At 42.6% G+C, this 15,412-nt stretch overlaps 1 long non-coding RNA gene across 1 annotated transcript in view; it reads right to left on the bottom strand.

Moving 5' to 3' along the window:
* Nucleotides 1-15,412, bottom strand: part of LOC149284491 (uncharacterized) — a 32,654-nt gene that overhangs the window by 7,894 nt on the left and 9,348 nt on the right. The gene's annotated exons all lie outside the window — the stretch shown is intronic.

Genomic DNA, 15,412 nt, shown 5'->3' with positions numbered 1-15,412 from the left:
TTTTTTTAAAAACTTCTCTCCGGGCCATTGCCATAGTTCATTCTTGATATTGAAAACAATATCTTCCAACAGAACCATGGGGGGAGTATTTTTGAGGGATGACCTTCAACAATCCCACATAGGAAGTGAAAGTCACACAAGCATAAGTACTAGACCATTTCCTATTATAACACATCTTTCAATTCTCTTCTTGCCTTGATACTATCATTATATACCTTCCTAAACAAGCTGAAGACAAAAAATGCGGAATGAATCCTGTTTTTGAGATGTATTAAAGTGGTGAACCATGGACTGGTCCTAGTCCATAAGCCATTGGCTGCTAGTCCCTGGCACATGTCTAAGAGAGAAAGAAACAATTATACCTAATGAGCACAAAGGAGAAAGTCTCTGGCATGGTTTTTTTTTGGGGGGGGGAGGGGGAATGCTGGTCCCCTATATCAGATAGCTTAAGAAGCACAGGAGTTTATCACACAGAATTTCTCTTAATTTCGAATGAAAAGAAAGTGAGGACAGAATGCATTCACATGAATTCACTAGTTCAGCAAATTTACGTGAATTTGAACTGCGTTCGAACTGACTTCCCATTGTCCGAAAATAGCTTGCCATTGCCTGAAATTGCGTGTGATCACCTCTGACGCAATAACGTGAAACCCCATGATTGCATTCGGACTGACTTCCCATTGCCCGAAATTGCGTGTGGTAGTCTATCATGCAATAACGTCAAACCCCATGACTGTGTTCAGATTGCCATTGGATTATACTTCCAATTTCCCTTGTCTGGTAATGTCCACTGTATAAATGTACTTGTGTCCAAAAGACTTCTACTATAACAGTCCATTTTTATCTGGAAAAATAGAGATAGTGGTCTGAGTCCGGTCCAGTCCAACTAGAAGAGACCCATTGAATCAAGTATTAATTGGTGAGTCAAAACACTGGTAAATCTCATTGATTCATCTGATTTGCTCTACTTGGGATTAACAATAGGATTCTGCCCCCTCTCTTGAAAATGGATGAGAGCTCCATCCTAAACTGCAGTCTTTGGCTTTCCAGAGGCTTTGGCCTAAAGCACCCACAAGCTCACCCAACATGGCAAGTGGTATGGGATTGAGGGAGCTATAGCATAAAATTTTTGGAGGGCCAGAGATTCCCTTTCCATCTATCTCATCATTCTGCCCCAGCAATGAGTCTGTTACTTGTCCTAGTATTGCTTCTGAATATAAAATATATCTTGAGTTGCTACAGATGATTGTCACTGCTAAACTTGTGACTTTCAGCTTTAGTGGAGTTTGTGAAAACCAATAATACATCACAGTTGACAGGTACAAGAATTTGCAAACTTTGCTTTAATACACAATAAAGCCTGCAAATATTTTCATCCATGTGTAGCTACCATACATGCAAACCTTCCATGTATATGAATCTGCAATTCTGTGCCTAGTTACCTAGGAATGAGTTGCATAGAACACAAAAAGTGAATTAATTTTCCTCCCTCTGCTCCATACTTGGTTACTTCTTCTTCCAAGGCACACAGGCCTAAAGCATTGTATAAAGTAGTGCCATCCAAATAAATTATTATAGGAGTGCCTGGTGAACTACATTGAGAGGTAAATTAGCGCCTATACCAAAATGCAAGTTTTATCAATAACGTACTCTTAAAGGCATTGTGAGCCACAACACCTCCTGGCAACATTGACTGTTTTACCAGAAATGGCTTCTCCTGATGCACAAAAGTCACCCTCAGAGCATGAACTGACTTTAAAAAAAGAAAATGCTTTAATAGCAGGCAGGAATTTATCTATGTAATATTACCCCTTTGATGTTCTTGCTAAGCAACGCCAGCTCTGCAGCAGCACAAGGGATTGGCACAGACCTATTGCTATAATTCCAACCAACAAAACCCTACCTTTTAGACATCTTTGTTCTCTAACTTTCTTGGGCAGTATAAGAAAACAGAAGGGGAAAAAAGAGCCCAGAAAAATTATATTTTGGGAGGACTACAATTCCTAGAACTCCAGACAGTGTGGCAGGGGGATTACAGGAGTTGTAATCCAAAAATGTGCCTTTGTTCAAGCTCTGCGTGAAAGGCATTGTGTCTTTAGAAAAATAGTAAGATACATATGCTCTTGCAGGAATCTGGGGTTAAATGCTGCTTCCCCACAGCACAAAGCAAACAGTACAGATCAGGCGTGTTACTACCCCTTAAGAGCAAAATTTTCTCACAGTTGGCATGTAAATTCTTTCTGCTATTCCATGATGTTATTTAGAAGCTATGTCTTTTTTCCTGTCCTATTTGAGAGCCAGAACATTATAAAGGGGGCACAGGTTAGGTGGAGAAGAGGAGGAAGACACTACTTACTCTGCTGTAGTCTGAGGTCGGACCTGCAAACCCATAATTAAGAAGACACTTTTAGGGCTAAAGATGTTTATGTGCATGTACAATTAGGGTACTTTGATTTCACTTTAACTGCCATGTCTGCATGCTGTGGAATCCTGGGATTTGTAGTTTGGGAAGCACTAGGGCTGAGAATTCTAAAAAGCTTATGAAACTACAGATCTCATGATTCCATAGAATGTGGCCAGAGCAGGTAAAGCTGTATCAAAGTGCTATAATTGTGTAGTGTGAAAGGTGATCTAAGTCTTATATAGGGTGGCCAATTAGTCATCACTAAAGAAGCAAACATGAAGGCAAATTTAGCAGAGGAGAAAACTTTATATGTGCCATTGCCAAATTTAGAAATAAATTACTATAACATGAATTATAATACATACAGTGTAGTTCACTGGAGTGGGAGAAAACTGTGAACAGGTGATATGCTCACTGCTGAGGGGCAACTTCAAACCGTGTTTTAGCTCTCCTTTTTGTGGTTCTTGATCTTTAAACCAGACATGGGTTAGACAGCCTTTCAGAGGGGCAACAGTTTCAGTAAGAAGACTGTCTTCCAGTTCCAACAGTCCCTCAAGGAAAGCATTGCCCTCTAGAAAGTAAGACATGTGTTAGTCCCAGAATCTGCAGAATCTTGTGAGAACTGCTGCATCCCATCCAAAGTAGCATTAGAACAAAGTAGAAACATTGGAAGAAATTGACTCTGACCCAGGCCCTTCTTTAGGAGAAAGAGAAGTGTGTTCCCTTATACATGAAACATAAGGATCTGAGAGTCAGAGAGAGGTGTGTCTTGATATGATACGGGTTCCCTTGGAAAGAAAAAGTCCCAGAGGATCCTATTTCCTGCTGGCATTTCTTACATAGTGCATGGAGAGCTAACAGGATGTGGCAACAGACTGGCATCTTTTTGGGTGGGTGGGGTAAGCAATTCAAGGATGAGGTGCCATGAGGTGCAGCACATAGAGAAGTGTAGTGCCCCCCCCCCTCTGTTTTAATGCTCTTTAAATGTTTTTAACATCAAATTTGGTTTGTGTTTTAACTTTTGTATTGAGAAATTTTTAAAATTGTTGTTGATGTTGTGTGCCTTCAAGTCATTTCTAGTTTATGGCGACCCTAAGGTGAACCTATTATGGGGTTTCCTGGAGCTGCAAGTGTGTAACTCACTCAAGGTCACCCAGTGGGTTTCCATGGCCGAGCGCGGAATCAAACCCTGATGCCCAGAGTTATAGTCCAATGTACAAACCATTTCATGGCTTTCTTTTAAATTATATTGTGTTCCTTTTTTTTGGTGCTATACACTGTACAGGATATTAAATAAATAAATGGAATAAATACATTTTTATTTTTATTTTATTTGTATTCTATTTTAACTCCTTTTGCTCTGGCCTATGGAATCCTGGGAGTTGCAGTTTTTGTTGTCGTTGTATGCCTTCAAGTTATTTTCAACTTATGGCAACCCTAAGGTGAACCTATCAAGGGTTTTTCTTGGCAAGTTTCTTCAGAGGAGGTTTGCCATTGCCTTCCCCTGAGGATGAGAGAGTGTAACTTGCCCAAGGCCATCCACTGGGTTTATATGATTGAATGAAAATTTGAAGACAGTTCTCCAGAGTCATAGTTCAATGCTGAAACCACTACACCATGCTGGCTCGCTAGCTGCAGTTTAAGGATGGGCATTTAGAATGGGTTTAAATATCCTAAAGGCACCAGATCTCATACGGTCTTGGAAGCTTAGCAAGGTCAGCACTAGTTAGTATTTGGATGGGAGACCACCAACAAATACCATGTGCTGTAGGATATATTGAGGAGGAAGAAACTGTAAAAACCACCTCTGACCATTTCTTGTCTAAGAAAACCCTATGAAATTCATAGAGTCAGCATAAGTCAACAAGTGATTTGTAGGCACAGACACACTCATATTTAGAACTCTCAGCTTCTCTAGTCCCCTTGACCAAACTAAAAGCCCCAGGATTTCATAGATGTTAAAATGAAATCAGAGTACTATAACTGTGTTGTGTGGAAGGGCCCACTCCAGGGAGAAGGAACAATGTCTACATGGTATTTGTTATTTGTACATAATTAAGACAGGTACATGCCTTGCTATCGTATCTGGCTGTAAATGAAAATCCAACAGCCAAAAAATATAAAGAGGGAAAAAATGTATGAAGATCCCTATTAAGGATAAATTTATCTAAAACAGACTAGACTATTTGCATGTGGGGGGTGGGAGCAGGGAAGAGGCAAGGTCAGCTGGCCCTCCATAGCAAGATTCTGCATCCATGGATTCCACCAACCACGGTTCAAAAATATTCACACACACAAATCCAAGACACAAACCTTGATTTTGCCATTTTATAGCAGGGGCATAATTTTATTACCCCATTATGTATAGTGGGACTTGAACATCCACAGATTTTGGTATCCATGGGGATTCCAGGAGCCAAAACCCAAGATATTAAGGGCCCACTGTACATATTGCACCCAGATGAATGAGACTTGGGTTCTGATACTATCTTATCCTTATCAAACCCTAGGCTCTGTGGAAAAACAAACCCTCTGTTTGGTTAATCCCTCCCAGATACATATCAAGTTCTCAGCTGGTGCCCCATGGGAGGATGAAGCTATGACAGACTGTCCTGAAACTCTTTTGGAATGAGGCATGGCTAAGCAGTCTATAGGACTTGGAAAGGAAGTGTCCTCTGGGAAATTATACCAGTCCCTAGTGATGTATGGGAAAATGGTTTGAGAATAGTTTCGGCAGTCAGTGTGAATGCAATCTTGCAACTATCCCAGGGTGCAGCAAGAAGGATGTTGATAGGAGACAGGCTGGAACTTACATTTAACTCTTCCTGCCTTTTCTGGGGCCTTTATAAAAGAACTGTTGCCCTGGGTAAAGAGTTTTTCTCATAACCTCCCTCCCTGTCATCCCAATTTTCCAGCTTCTTTTAAAATGTCCTTGTTTCTTTCCCTTCCTCCCGCTTCCCCTCTTTTTCTATTCAGTTTAACTTCAGTTGTTGCAAACTGAGATTAAAGTGCAAAAGTAGTTCCTGTTGGGATTTAGTGAAATTGATAGTTTATATATTAAGTAGAGTAGCAGCATGTGCTGAAAAGGTATGTAGCTGGTAATAAACAGGTAATGTAAAAAATAAGACTGACTTTATTGTTACAAAGAATCCATTTAGCATCTAGGAAAATAGGTAATTAGTAGAAAAATCTATACTTTGGTATAGGAGTCCCTAAAAAAGACTGACTCCTGTGAATGAAAGGAAGAAAAAAACATCTCTGAGGCGGTATTGAGCCCGGCGCAAAGCGCCGGCCTGGATACATGCTAGGGTTGCCTCATGGCATCCTTTACAGATGCCCTGCAACGCTAGCACATACCTGCGGCATTGTAATGGTGGCACCCTGTCTACATGGGCGCCGCCATTATGACGTCATGGCTGCATCACCTCCAAACGGAGTGGCGTGGGCATGATGCACGCATGCTGCTGCAGGGCGCTTGTGGCGCCCTTTCAGCGGCGCTGGAAGGAGCTCTGTTTTGGAGCTCCTTTTGCCATTTGCATTGCTGGCGCAGCCTTTACACAGCTGCACCAGCAACACAAAAGAGAAAGCCCCTTTCTCTGTCTCTCTGCCGCTCTTGGGGTGTCCTTGGGGCATGAAGCCCCAAGGACACCCCTTTCCAGGCCACGGGGAAGCGCTGTTTTGCCACTTCCTCAAGGCCAGGAAAAGCGGCAGATTGGGGCCTCTGAGGCTGCCGCTGTGGCAGTTCAGGCTCCAATCCATCGGGGAAAGGGGCGGGTGCAGGCGGTCTGTATCCCGCCTGAGATAGAACCTTGTGATTGCACCCATCTCGACTCAGCACAGGAAGGAGAAGGGCAGAACAAAGAGTCATAAAGAACTTAAGATTTAATAGAGATAGGAAATGGCCTCTTTGCAGTCACATTGACCAAAGTAACAGAGAGATATAAACAAGTTATCTCTCTACTCCCAATTTCATAGAGACAAGCACTGATGTAAAAACTCCACTTCCAAAGGGAGGGAGGCAGAAAGAGGAGAGGTGAGGATGGAGGCTTGCCCTTCCCCATAGGCTTAGGCAAAAGCAAACTGCTACAGCCTCTCCTAGCTTGTGTGTTCCTCCTCTTTAACAGCTTTTCACATTTTGACCATACTTTGCTGTTGCTTGGCTTCATGTGTCCTGGTTTTCATGTGGGAAATGTTGGTGGGTATGCAGTCTCTGTCTGCCTGCCCTGTCAGCCAGCCAGACACTTGCCACCATACATTCTGAGTTGCTGCTGCAAAAATCTGCTCAGAACCACAAGTCATCCATTAATCTATGGGAGGGCATATAGCACTCTAGATCTTGTTCCACCACAGTTCCCATCATCCCTCACTGCTGACTGTGCTAGTTACGCCTCACAAGAGTTGCAGATGAACAACATTTCAAAAAGAGCTGGGAATTCTTCAAAAATTAATTTGTCACTGGTAGTTTGTTATTTTTTTTTCAACAATGCATTCAAAAGCTCTTAATTTCAATAATATATTTGTTGTTCAGTTGTTTGGGCGGTTCATTGAAGGTTTTGGTCATTTTTAGCCATTTTAGTATTTTTATTCTTTTAAAGTAATGCATTAGTAAATGTAATTTTATATTTAAAAAATCTAAGAAAAGTAGCATTAACAATTTTAATTAATTTTAATCAAAGGCAATGCATTATTAACTTTATTGCTAATGCTTCTGAGATATGATCTGGACAGCCACAAGTCACCAACCCATTCTGTGTCAACCCTGTTAGCTCATACTATTGATTGTGCCAGTATCACCTAGTGAACTAGCAGCAGTCATCCAAATCAATGAAACACTTCCTCAACCTGGTGCCATCCAGCTGTGTTTGACTGTAGCTCCCATCAGTCCAATGCATCTCAAGGGCATCAGCTTTAGACAGTCTGAAGTACAACAGCCTCACTTATGTCTTTCCACTGCATATATTATAAGGTACAGAAGAAGAGACAAACTATAGCTTGCCTTTTATGTCCTTGAGCTGGCTATGTATGGGTTCAAAAACATCTAGAGGGAGTACTAAGAGGTGCCCCTAAGGTACAAAGATTATTTCAGGTTATAGAAGCTGCTGCTCTCACTTCTGCACATGGCTGCACATCTTCTGAACTCCAAAACAATGCACTCCCATTCTGTATTCCAGAGTATCTTTGTGGCTCTTCAACTTGGGGAATGCCCTTCAGATGTTTTGGAATACAGTTCTTATAATTCCTCACCATCCATCATGCTGGCTGGGGTTTCTGGGAACTGAAGCCCCCCATACCTAGAAGGCTAAATGTTCTCATCCAAAGAATAGTGCTTCATGTTCATGTCTGAAATCTCTCCAAGCCCCAAATCCAGAGTCCTCTTTTTACTGGAGCAACATTTGATTTAGTACCTTGAAATTCTTGTGCATATGCAAAAAAATAAAATGTGCATCCCATCAGCCATGATGGTGTATGTGTGTTTGTGTACAATTAAAATACTAAATATCAGCAGGTAAGAAGAGAATCTAGGGAAGGGGGGACAGCTTCTAAATACTTTAAAGACCCATGTTTGATTATTTTTATACATATACATATTTCACAGCTGACAGAGTCCATGTGTATTTTGTATTCACATGCCACTGCTGAAATACAAAATGTACCATATAGAGAAGCTACCTTGGGAAGCATGGGATTCAGGAGGAGAGGGAAAGAGGAGGTTAAAGAGCACTGTATAGCAGTCTCCTCCTTTAGCCCTAGGGGTTGGTTTTCAAATCAAAGGCTTATGAGAAAATAAAACGAGATCCCAATCTAGTCCCACAGTCACAGGCTGATTAACCCTGAGTTCAAGCCCAGACCCTCACATGGACTATAAATAGCTCTGCCTTTTCCTTTCCCATCCTCCCGGCAGGAGCTGAGAAATGCCTGCCCTTTTATGGTCAAAATGGTAGATTCCTAGAGCTGAACAGTCCAGATCTCCCATGTTGGGGCTCAGCCAAGGGGCCCACAGAGATGCAGCAGCTCTGGGCCTTCCAAGCTGCTATTGCTCCTGCTTCTTTTCAATGAGCTCAGCTGGGATACATCATAAGGCCAAGAACAAAGAACAGGTTTTCAGAGGATGATGCTGTTAACACAGTTTGCAAACTGGGGTTAAAAACATTTGTTGCTGTATTCTGCTCTTCCACTCTTGCGCTCCCCCGCCCGGCCACCCCCATTGCAATAACTAATAGCTAGTTTGGGCACAACTCCAGGGACCACACAATCTGTTTTGAAAACTGAACTGCCTGCTTAGGGCTCATAGACACCCATCATTGGTGGCTTTGTAAATAGCTAGTCAAATTATGTGCCTATGTTTTTGGTGATCATGGGATAGGTACCCATGTGTTGACAAATGGGGTGATAAACATAAGGCAATGGAGCATCAAAACTCAAATATCCATTTTCTGGTTTTGCAATGTTAAGAATTGAGGACAGAATTCTGTTGGGGCATTGCCTGCTCATATGTGGACTTATGTCTGTGGGAAATAGAATTATGGAAGAGACCACAAGGGCCATCCAGTTCAACCCCCCTGCCATGCAGGAAGACACAATCAAAGCACTCTCAAAAGATGGCCATTCCAAACTCTTTTTAAAAACCTCAACAGAACTGCAAATATGTCATGTACATATCAGTAGAGGGCTGCTAGTATATAGCTATGTAGCAGAGCTGGCAAAGGGACAGTTGCACAATGGGACCAAAGTGAATTCGTCCCATATCAGACACCCCCAAGGCACATTGAGTACTCTTGCTGATGTCACTTTATGCATCTTCACAATTCAGTATTTGGGCTTCTTAGTGACTCTACTACTTAGTTAACTGCATGTATATTTACACTGAGAGAAAGGTCATACAGCATTCCAGCCACTATCATTCTCAATGCATGTAGAATACCTCCACTATACTGACGTGGGCAAATGTGGCATAAACAGAATGCAAGTACATGTGTGGTCTGGAGGCAGCTCAAAACATTTTACTGTCTGAGGCAGAACAGGAAATGACACCTTGCTCCCAGTCAAAACTTTCTTGGCAAGACTGGTTCAGAGGGGGTTGGCCCTTGCCTTTCAATGAGGCTGAGAGAGTATACTAACCCAGTGCCTCTCTGACCTTCCAGATGCTTCCCTCCCTCCTGCTTTCCTCCAAATCCAGTTTGCAAATCCTTCACTTGCTCTCCTTTCACTTTCTCCCCACCCCCAAAAAATTATTTTCCTCTCCTTCCTCACTAGGCTCCCCCTTCATCATCTCCCAGGCTGGCACCAGCTTTGGAGGCCCTGTCTCTCCTCCAGTTTCCACCTTCCCCTGACATCAGGAGGCTTGAGTGTCACCCGGGGCACTTGTCCTAGGATTAGAACTCACCTTCCCTTCTTTCTTCCTTAAGGCACTTTGCTGGCGCTGCAATGGAGACCCTCAGTCTCCCAGATGGTAAACTTAGGAGAAGGAAGGAGGACCTTCTTGGCTTGGACAGAAATAAGGAGCAATGGTTTTAGGGGGGGGTCTGTTGGGGGGTCTCCAGTTGCTCTGGACTCCTGATTTTTCCAGGGAGGCTCTTGGACTTCCCCTTCCCTAGGGTCTTTCTGGGGCATCCACCACTTGGGGGGCGGTCCTTGCCTTTTGTTGTACACAGAGATGCACTACCAGATGGTGAGCTGGAGAAGGAAGGGGGGCTCCCTTGGCATGGATAGAAATGAGGGACACTGCTTTTGGGGGCTTGTCTTATAGAGATATCTCTAGTTGCAGTGGGCTCCTGACTTCTCCTCAATGTGTGTGTTTTGGGTCACTCCTTCACCAAAGTTTTGCTGGAGTAGCCGCCACTTTTGGTGGGTTGCTGCCAACACTCAAACCACTACGCCACACTGGCTCTCTATATTCCATCATACAGGACCTTTCTTCATGTTTTTGTACTCCTACCTTTGGCACCTGGGTGGATTTCCCCAAAACTTGGGGTGGATGGGTTACATACCTCTGCTAACCACCTTCCATAGTTCCTTCCCCCCAGTGTGATGTGAATCAGATCTGAACGGTCATTCCCATTTGTTGTACGAACTTGATTTCTTTTTAAAAGAGCCACCAATTGATCCATCTTCAAAAAGAGTGTGTCTTTTGCATTTGCCTCACTTCACCTCGATTCTCCATGATTCAAACCATACACAGTTGGGTCTGACACTGATTCCAGTGTCAAAGAGGCACATATAAACTGATCCATAAATCGGTTTAAATCATAGTGAGAACGAGCCGTTTGCTCATCTCTCTGCTCAGATACATACATAACTCTTGTGGCCTATGCAATGAGCAGGAGTACACAATGAATGCCTCACCAGGTGAGCCCATAGGCCCAGAACAGTATGGAAATATCAAGTAGGTATTTGGGTGCAGAGTTGTGAAGGCTGGGGCAAGGGATGGAAAGAGAGGATATAGCAGTCTTTTTTCTGATTATTTCCTAGAACACTTTTTTCTCTGGGGCTGTGGGAGAAGAGACTGGCTCTCCATTTTCCATCTCCCTGTCTTACGTTTTCTTATCACTGCTTGGGTGAATTGCAAAGAGGGTTAATTGAGTGCTCTTTCTTCCTTCCTTAATATCATCTTCAAGACTTAGAGCAATTTCAGATGTGTCTTTGTCAGGCCTTATACTGCAGTGTATGAAGGAAAGCCACAGATCCATAAATGTGCCCTTGTGCATGGAAGCTCCATCCAGTAATGGATCTCCAATGCGCATCATGGTGTACTTAACAGACATATACCCTGCCCCGTTCATATTTTTGGCATCTACCAGATGACATACAGTGAGGACATTAAGAACACAGCTGGTTTATAAAAGCATGATGTGGCCCTAAGGTGTCAGGAGCCTTTGGCTGAAGCATTGAGTAAATCTGTATTACACAGCTACAGCCATCTTGGCTGCCATGAATCCATCCTATACAATACTAGGAACTATTGTTTGGCGAGGGGCTTGAAATTCTCTGCTAAAGAGCTCCAGTGCTGTAATTTGAGTGGGCAAGAGCTCTTTTGCAGACAATTCCAATTACCTGATCCAAACAACAAATCCCAGAACTCCCTAGCAGATAGTCATGGCATTTAAAGTGGTGCAGAATGGCTATTTAATGTAGTATTTAATGTAGATAGCAACCAATAGTCAGTTTCACTCTAGAACAAGATTGCCCTATTTATTAAGCATCTGCCTTGGAATCATAACTGTGTCCAGCATATATGAGATATGTTCTTCATCCTTTTGCTTATAAAAACCCTATTGAGATAGCATCTCTCCATGGAATATGAGGGTGGGTGGAGTAAAAATTGGGATCATGCATGCTGGCTATGCCGCTAAACTCAACAATTGTTAGTGGTTGCTGTTAGTGGAATATGCAGACATGAGCAATTGTGTCCTTTTTTGGTTACTGCAGAGGTTGGTAGTCTTTCCCACCCTCTGCAACTACCAAAGCCTGCCCCTGGACCCACCACTGAGCAACTGCAGATCCCTCACAGCCATTCTGTGGCTGGTGGAGAGCAAAGGTGACCAGAGAAACATCCAGATATGTCCCCATGGTCAGACATAGAATGATTACATCATCTGTTGAGACCTCCAGAGGATATGCTGGATCTCAGTGGATGATGTGATAATTCTGGTCTGGTTACAGGGACATAGGTGATTCTTTTCCTCCACCACCCTTCCACCAGCCATGGAATGGCCACGACAGAAGGCTGTAGTGGCTCAGTCATGGGTACACAGAGGACTATTTGGATGGACAGCTGTAGTGTAGTTCTACATATGGAACTATTATGCTACACCGTACCATACAGGACCTCAGTCCATGTTTACTTATTACTTGTTGCTCCCTCCCCAGAGAGGCCAGGAGGGCCAGGAGGGCCCCATCACTGTCTTTCTGGTGGCAAGTTAAAACATTATTGTGCCACCAGGCCTTTAAAGGCAGTTGAGGTTGGGCTCTTAATGCTCTGTTGTGCTGGTTTTAAAGTTTTTAAGGGTCTGTATATAACAGGGGTTCCCAACCTGGGGTTTAAAGACAGTTGAGGTGGGCTCTTAATGCTGTGTAAACTATTTGCTCAGTTTAGATTTACATTTTATGCACTGAGTTAAAATCTTAGTTTTAAAGTTCAATTTGTATTGTACAGTACTGTATTCAGTATTGTACATGGTTCAATTTGTGGTTCAAAATTAGAAATTAGACTTTTACATCTTCAAATGTGATATTACTTTTTAGGCAGTGCATACATTAATGAAACATTTCCTAGTGGGTGTGGGGCCTAGAAAAGGTTGGAAACCACTGGTATATAGTTTTATTGTTATTGTTTTAATGTGTTTTAGTATTTTTAATTATTTTAATATGTACTGTTTTTAAATGTTTTTATCTTTTGAAATGTATTTTATTCTTTTAAGGAATAATGTTTTTTAATACTCCCCCAGTTTAAGTCTATTTTAATGCTCACTTTTGTACATTTGAAATTGTACTGTTCTTTCCATTTGTAAGCTGCTTTGTGCCCCAATTTGGAACCAATTGCCTCTAGAGTGTTGGGTCTCCTTTGGATGTATTCAAAAAGAAGCTGGATAGCTATCTGCTGCGGATGATTTAGCTGGAGGTTCTGCATTGAACAGGGGGTTGGACTCCATGGCCCATGAGGCCCTTTCCAACACTATGATTACATGATTCTATTATTTTCTCATGTATGCCTTTCTCCTACATAGCTCTTGCTCTGCAATCAGCTTATACCTTTCAGGTGCATCTTTCAGATGGTAAAACTATGCCAGGAAACCACTGGAGGAGTGTTGTGCAGCAGAGTAATATCCTTAAAGCAAAGATTATGAACATCTTTTAGCCCAAATGCAAAATTCAGTTTCAGAGAAGTTAAGGGTCACATTCCACTGGTGGACAGGGTGGAACAAAAAATGACAAAACGTTTTAGCATGAAGCTACAACTGCCTGTAATTCAGCCTTAGGAGTGACATTGCAACCTTTTCAGAAGGAGAAAACACACATCTATCCAAAAGCTGGGAAACCACCAAACGATGTTGGGATGTTGAAGATGGTGTGGGTATCTGGGGATTGGGACCACAATATTCACCAACATGGCCTGAGGGTTCCATCCCAGATTAAGAGCATATCTTTCCTGCTGCTTTAGGGTTGAAAATCACCCCCACCTGAAGTTGCAAGAAACAGCTAGTGTAACTGAACATAGTCGTATGTAACATGTAGTTTGGCCTGAGAAACCTGTCTATATCTCTCTGAAGCTACTCTTCTGTTAAATTGTATTGAATTGTGGACTCAGTGTCCATCTCTGTAACTAACTTTTTTAATAGTAGAGAAAACTGTGTGGGGAGAGCTGAACTAGTTTAGCTGGCACTTCCAGGCAGAGCAAAACAAAGGGTTTCCCATCTTCTTTGGAATGTGCAATGCAAGTTGTCCCTGAAAGCAATATAGATTTCTAAAAATGATAATTTAATTTGGGACAGCATGTACTTCCAGCAACAGACAGCCTCCCTTCACCCCATCTTTCCAGGCCCTCTGCTTCAAATATTCTCGATTTTCCAGAACCTCCCCACTCTACATAAATTCCCCACCCCCACAGTCTCTTATCTGACTTTACCATATCCTTCAGTTTTAGGATTATCAGGTCATGACTATTTCAGGACCCAACCTGAGATCTAGTGAGAAGCCTTTGTGATATCACAAGAGGTGGGCCTTGGTGATGTTTCAAGGGTGGTATTTGTAGAGGCAGTCCCTGGTCGTTAGGCACAACCAAAGTTGTAGAGATCCTTTTGCATACTGATTTTCCAGACATCGCTGTGTCTTTGAATATATTTTTCAAGGTAGTACTCTTGCCCTATGATTCCTTCTCCCATACCCTCTGGACTAGAGAATATATTCCAGGCTCAGAGATCTGAGAACCTTATTCATATTCTCTGTTTTCTGCTTTACCATTCCTTGGAATTTTTTTTGACAATGACCCTAAATTGACTGCCCCACATCTCCCCCCCCCCTTTTTTTTTTTTTTTTTTTTTTTTTTTTTTTTTTTTTTTGACCATATAAATTCGCTTCTCAGCAGATCTTACAGGTGCTAGGAAAACTGTAGGTTTAAAACTAAAAAACTAAAGTCAGAAAGAACAACAATCCTGCCATGCAGTTTTTTACTTGCAACTATGCATGCACCAGTCTATTCCTCGGATGGGGATGGGGAATTTATATAGAGAAGGCAGGTTCTGGCAAACATCAGAGCTGATGATACTACACAGACACACTATGTATTCCCTCCCTCCATCCACAGCAACCAAAATCTCCTGACTACAGGTTTACTGTAGAGCTACTGAAGCCCATCTGCCTACCATGGCCATTCACACCCAGAGGAGATCAAGAAGGATTGCAGAAGCATCTGGCTATGTCCTCCAAGGCAAATGCAAAGCTATTGCATCAGCTGCTAAGACCTTCGGAGGACCCTAACAAACATCAGTTTGCCTGGTTATAGCAACATAACCAGAAGCTTCTACAACACCTCCCCTCCTCCAGTGGGTAGGATGCTTGAGGATCATTACAGTAAGTCCAGGATGTGAAACAACTATGTTACATTGAGCCATGTAAGAGGGCAGCCAATGTGTGCTCCATCTCAGAATGGTGCATTTTCTAAGTCATTATGTCACAGAGGAAGTACCTCCAGCAAAATAATGATACATCCTAGGTCCCTTGATTAAACCCATGTTTGTACTAAATACATGTATGCTGTGGGGGGTGGGGGTGAGCAGCAGCAAGTTTGGCCAGTTTTGAAACTTTGTCCACATTTTCCACCCTGTACACTGTGTTCAGTTTTCTGGTGTGAGGTTATTGCAATGCAACATAATCAAAAACTGCATCCCTACTCCTTGCTTATTCCCAAACCAAAGGAGTGGGGGCTGGGTTCTGTCCTGGGGCATGTGAACTGGTAGGCCTGGGAGTGACACCTCTTGCTCAGTTTAGACATCACATTCCTAGGGCAGAGGA

This window comes from Sceloporus occidentalis, unplaced genomic scaffold (genome assembly GCF_023333645.1).
Source record: "Sceloporus occidentalis isolate IW3139 unplaced genomic scaffold, rSceOcc1.0.p SCAF_92, whole genome shotgun sequence".
NCBI classification, from domain to species: domain Eukaryota; kingdom Metazoa; phylum Chordata; class Lepidosauria; order Squamata; family Phrynosomatidae; genus Sceloporus; species Sceloporus occidentalis.
The sequence above is the reverse complement of the archived record's forward strand: the minus strand, read 5'-3'. Positions and strand labels throughout refer to the sequence as shown.